This window comes from Schistocerca piceifrons, chromosome 8 (assembly GCF_021461385.2).
Source record: "Schistocerca piceifrons isolate TAMUIC-IGC-003096 chromosome 8, iqSchPice1.1, whole genome shotgun sequence".
Taxonomy (NCBI): domain Eukaryota; kingdom Metazoa; phylum Arthropoda; class Insecta; order Orthoptera; family Acrididae; genus Schistocerca; species Schistocerca piceifrons.
The window spans coordinates 468,119,049-468,125,020 of NC_060145.1; positions in this window are offsets into that span (position 1 = coordinate 468,119,049).

Here is a 5,972-nt window from a genome sequence, read left to right on the forward strand (position 1 = left end):
TGACAGCTGATGGCCGTGTCACTTTGCAGGGCTGTCAGTATTCTCCTGTGTAATCTAGTGGACAGGGGGTGGTGGGCGGTGTCTGTGTACATTGTTTGCTAGTCTGTTGCATTATTTTGCGAAGTATGCGTTATTTAAGAGGAGTTAGCATGCCTGTACTGAAATTATTTCGGTAATTTAGGAGCTGCTTAGTGTTTTTTAGGAGTAGTTTATAGGTCTGTGGGCTGTGTGGCGTGACCCCAAGCATGTCAGAACGTGTGTTCTGTATCGGTGTGATAAATACACTCCATCCCTAAATAAATTGTTCCAAAATAAGTAGAGTACACCCTCCTTAGTGCCCCCAGCAGCCCAGCGCAGGCTGTCATTTTTGCGCCATTTTACCCATCCAGAGCACCATCTTGGATTACATCACAGGAGGGATGACAGTACACTCTGGTGGCAGTACTGTGTACTAGGTCAGTTTGACTCTAGACCTCATCGTGGAGAGATTGCCTGAAAAATAAAGACTCATGTCCAGCACAGGCACAGTCCTTTTCCTGATATTTTCCCCCACCCCAGACCGCCATCTTGCCATAAACCATTATTATAGACCAGGGAACTAATTTTGTATCTGAACTGATGAAACAGCTACATCGCTTACTGAAAGCGAAGAACTTACATACCATTTCGTTCCATTCTGAAGTACATGCATAGCCAGAATATGGTCAACGTACTTTATCCAAAATGCTAAGGAATTACATACATGCCAGCTGGAGTGGCCATGCAGTTCTAGGCGCTACAGTCTGGAGCGCCATGACTGCTATGGTCGCAGGTTCGAATCCTGCCTCGGGCATGGATATGTGTGATGTCCTTAGGTTAGTTAGGTTTAAGTAGTTCTAAGTTCTAGGGAACTGATGACCACAGCAGTTAAGTCTCATAGTGCTCAGAGCCATTTTTTGAACAATTACATACAAGCAAAACATTCAGATTGGAGTCCATAATTAAGTTTTGTCGTCAGTGCATATAATACCAAGTTTCATGCCAGAACTGGCCTCTCACTGTACGATTTAATATATTGGTGAGCAATACAATCACTTTTTCATGTAGTTCAACCTTAGGTGGGTTCACAGGGTGAAAAATTAAGAGAAATTTAGCAAAGCTTAAAGCGTGCCAAAACAAAAGCTTTAGAGAAGCAAGAACATATTGGGCAATGCACGAGTAAATACATTTATGGTCTTTGCTAGCTGAGTAGGTTACTCTTAGTTTTCTTCACTTGTCAAGTTCTGTGTTTGTTTACTAGTATAAAGGAGGAAGAGGATTGCTGGCGCTTCCTTTTCTCTCATGAACTACAACTCTTGTATCAGAAAATGAAAACTCAATTGCAACAGTTAACAAAATAGTACCACAAATGCTGATACACAAGAAAATGAGGTTGGCTATATGCAACAGGAGAACTGCTTAACATTGTGTTTGGAACAGTGAATGATGAAGATATCAAAAATTTAATCCATATAATTCGAAAATAGATACAAATAAAAACCAACGAAGAATTAGTTTTTAGGTGGACAGATGCTCATTGCATTATATCTGTAGCACATTTAAAAGACTGTATTAAAAGTAATGTTATTATTTGTCCAAGAAGGGTGATAGAAACTAATAGCTAGTCATGTAAAAATGCGGTTTTCCTCAGGAAAAATGGCAGCAGTAGCGTGCAAGAAAAAAGTTTTAGCTTTTCTGCCAGAATTCCAGAAAACTGGAAGTCATTGGATTTTCTCTACATTTACATCTGAAACAGTAATTATCACTGGCTATAAAAAGTGTAAACCAATCAAGGTAATGAAAATAGAATTCTAGGGCAATGGATTGTTAACTAATAGGACCAGCTGTGAAAGAGCAGCCACCACCATGGCACAAGAATAATTAACTTGTCCTGACCAATGCTGTATTAGCTGGAGGAAGTACCTTAGATTCTACTTTGCTAGTAGCCATAGGCGAACTACTAACTTCAGAAAAAGGCCGAAATTTCAGTCAATCAAGTAATGCAGCATGTGATACAACGTCGCTAGAAGCGCAGACAAAATACAGTTATTTTCAGTGTATCAAAGACAAGAATAATCTTAGTTCTAGTGTTCATTTATGCAACTTACTTTTGTTTCAAGCTTAATGTGGTGTCACCGCCAGACACCCCATTTGCTAGGTGGTAGCCTTTAAATCGGCCGCGGTCCATTAGTATACGTCGGACCCGCGTGTCGCCACTGTCAGTGATTGCACACCGAGCGCCGCCACACGGCAGGTCTAGAGAGACTTACTAGCACTCGCTCCAGTTGTACAGGCGACGTTAATAGCAATGGTTCACTGACAAATTACGCTCTCATTTGCCGAGACGATAGCATAGCCTTCAGCTACGTCATTTGCTATGACCTAGCAAGGCGCCATTATCAATAGATATTTAACTTGTGATGCCTGTACCGTCAGACCAATGTACACCACTTATGGATTAAAGTTGAGCATTACATCAACTACATACTTTATTTGCTACTAAAAATTCCCTTAAGTGTTCCAGACCTCACGCCAGTCTGCGTGAGCTTAACGCGTGCCTTTCGGCTTCCTCTCATAGTGACTTGGCTGTCTTGCCAAGTCACAACATTTTGGCGACGAGTCTCAAAAGCGTCTTCTTTATACTTGCTTAAATTACTTGTGTCATGGCTTCGCCACAATCTCCAGAGACACTATCCGAATTTTATCGCTTGTAGAATCAGCAGACGCAGGCCTTATTGGATGCCCTGGGACAGCTCGTCCAGGGTCAACGTGCACTGCAAAACGATGCGGCAGCCGCCGCTTCACCGCTACCACAGCCACAACACGCAGTTGCACCGCCTTTTCTTCCTTTTGTTGCGGCACTGGAAAGCTGGACAGAGTGGTCACGCCAATTTGGATTCCATCTCGCCGCCTACAGAATTCAAGGTAACGAGCGGCAGCCTTTCTTATTAGCATGTGTCGGTGTACCCACATACCGAGTGATAGTGAAATTGTTTCCCCGACGCGACGTAGCAACTCTGTCCTACAAAGAAATTTTGTCTGCATGAGATTCATATTTCAAAGACTCAGTCAATGTAGTTGCCAAACGGTATACGTTCTTTCGTATAAAACATACAGCCGGTCAAACTAATAGGGAGTGGGTTGCCACATTGCAAGGCCTTACTAGGGATTGTGCTTTTGAGTGTGAATATGGCCTCCCTTATTCAGATACTATGGTACATGATGCAATTGCACAGAACGTTTCTGATGTTCATATACGGGAACAGATTTTGAAACTAGTCAATCCCTCCCTTCAACAAGTGATGGACATATTGGATTGGCAGGACACACTTGACTTTGCTCAGGAATCATTTGAAACTTCACCAGCCGTGTGTCACATTAACCGGCCCACCGGGCGTGCTGCACGGAACAGTAGTAAACAGCCCTCGCGCCCGTCCGCGCAACTGCCGCCGAGCTCTCCGCTACATGTGCCGTGCAAGCCAGCAAATGCAGTGCTAAAATCATGTCCGCAGTGTGCAATTAGACATTCACATGACAATTGTCCGTCACGCCAAGCTATGTGCTTTTTCTGTCATAAAAAAGGACATGTTCAGAGTGTTTGCCAGAAAAAGCTTAGATCGGACACTCACAACCGTTCCAGGCCCTTTGCTTCGCGCTGGAATCGAACCAAGAATACTCAGGCTCGTGAACCTTCGCCCATAGACATTCATGTAGTTAATTCCACCCCGCCCAGTGCCACTCTTTCTAACAGTGTGTTCGTCCCACAAAAAGTGAGCGTCGACGTCGCAGGGAATCACGTCAAGTCGCAAGTGATTCTGTACCAGTGTCTGTTCACGTTGCACGAGACAGTCGCTCTTGTCGTCAGCAGGACAATAAACTTTTTGTAGACTTGGACATTAATGGCAACGTGGTCCCATTCCAGCTCGATACCGGAGCTGCAGTTTCATTGATCAATAAAGACACGTACAAACAACTGGGCACACCTCCGTTGCGTGCCGCAAATGTTAAGTTAAATAGTTATTCCTGTCAGAATATCCCTGTGTTAGGACAGTGCAGCCTTCTTGCAACATACAAGGGACAAACAAAACTTGTGTCATTTTACTTACTTCGTTCTTCTTCTGCAGTGAACTTGTTTGGTTTAGATTTATTTCAGTTGTTTAACTTGTCTATAGTCAATCAGGTCCTATCAGTGAATCAGACTGTGCCTTCAGCTAGTGTTTCTCGTCTATGTGAAGAGTTTGCAGACATTTTTGCACCAGGCCTAGGTTGCGCTAAGAACTATAAACCACATTTGGAACTGAAAGTAAACACGCAACCGAAATTTTTCAGAGCGCGCAATGTTCCCCACGCATTGCGTGATGAGGTCGCACGAACGTTACACGATTTGGAATCACAAGGTGTAATTGAACGTGTGCAGGCTTCTCTCTGGGCATCACCCTTAGTAATTTTGCCAAAACCTTCCGGTAAATTGAGACTTTGTGTGGACTTCAAAGCTACAGTGAATCCACAACTAGTGATTGCAACTTTATCCTTTACCCCGCCCGGAAGATCTTTTTGACAAACTGTGCCCGGGTAAATATTTTTCGAAGTTGGACCTAGCAGATGCGTACTTGCAAATACCAGTGGACGACGAATCCCAGCGAGTTTTGGTGGTTAACACGCATCTTGGTTTGTACCGATTCAAAAGACTGCCATTTGAGTGTGCATCCGCCCCTGCCTTGTTTCAGCAATATCTGCAAACTGTTTGTGCGTCGGTCCCTACTGCAGCGAACTATCTGGACGATATTGTGATCTCCAGAAATACGGAAGAAGAACATTTGGCCGATCTCAGAACATTATTTCAGGTCTTGCAACAAAATCGTCTTCGCTTGCGGTAGGACAAATGTGTGTTTTTTGCTCGTGACTTACCTTATCTTGGACATGTAATCAATGCCCAAGGCATACATCCAAGTCCCGAGCACCTCCGTGCCATACAAGAATTGCCTTCGCCGCAGAATTTGAAGCAGCTACAGAGTGTGCTGAGAAAAATTAATTATTACCACAGATATTTGCCACATGCCTCTTCCATTTCAGCTCCGCTTCATCGCTTACGCCGTAAAGGTGTTCCGTTCGTCTGGACGACGGAATGCGAACGCGCCTTTCGCCAGTTGCAATCGGCGTTGCTTTCCAATACTTGCCTTACGCCATTCGATCCCCAGAAGCCCCTTTTGTTGATGGTAGATGCATCGGATTTCGGGATCGGTGCTGTGCTTGCGCACAAAGATGGTTCGCACGATCGCCCTATTGCCTTTGCGTCCAAATTGCTCTCGTCTGCGCAAAGAAATTATTCACCGATTGAGAAATAAGCTTTGGCTCTCGTCTTTGGTGTTACTAAGTTTCATGATTTCTTGTATGGTCGTCACTTTACCTTCATCACAGACCACAAACCTTTGACATCGCTTTTTCATCCGAAGAAGCCTGTACCTCCACGTACAGCGCAGAAATTCATTCGCTGGTCTATTTTCCTCTCGCAGTACCGCTACGATATCTTGTATCGGTCCACTGCTAAGCACGGACACGCCGATGCGTTGTCCCGTTTGCCTGTTGCTGCGGATAGTGCATTCGATTCTTACGAACTTGCTTGCAAGTTCATTGATTCGGAAACCGATGACGTGGTCGAATCGTTTCCGATTGATTTTCGTCGTGTAGCTACAGCCACAGCTGCTGACCCTGTCCTTGCTACCGTTTTGCGTTTTGTTGCTACGCAATGGCCCTTGTCAAAGTCACGGATCGAGGATCCGTTGGTTCGCCGATTTTTTGCTCACAAGGAGAGACTTTTTGTACGACGTGGTGTTTTGCTGTTGCGTTCTGATAATGATCAGTCCAGGGTCGTGGTCCCACGTTCATTACAGTCCTCTGTCTTACGGCTTCTCCACCAAGGACATTGGGGTATAGTGCGCACGAAACAACTTGCT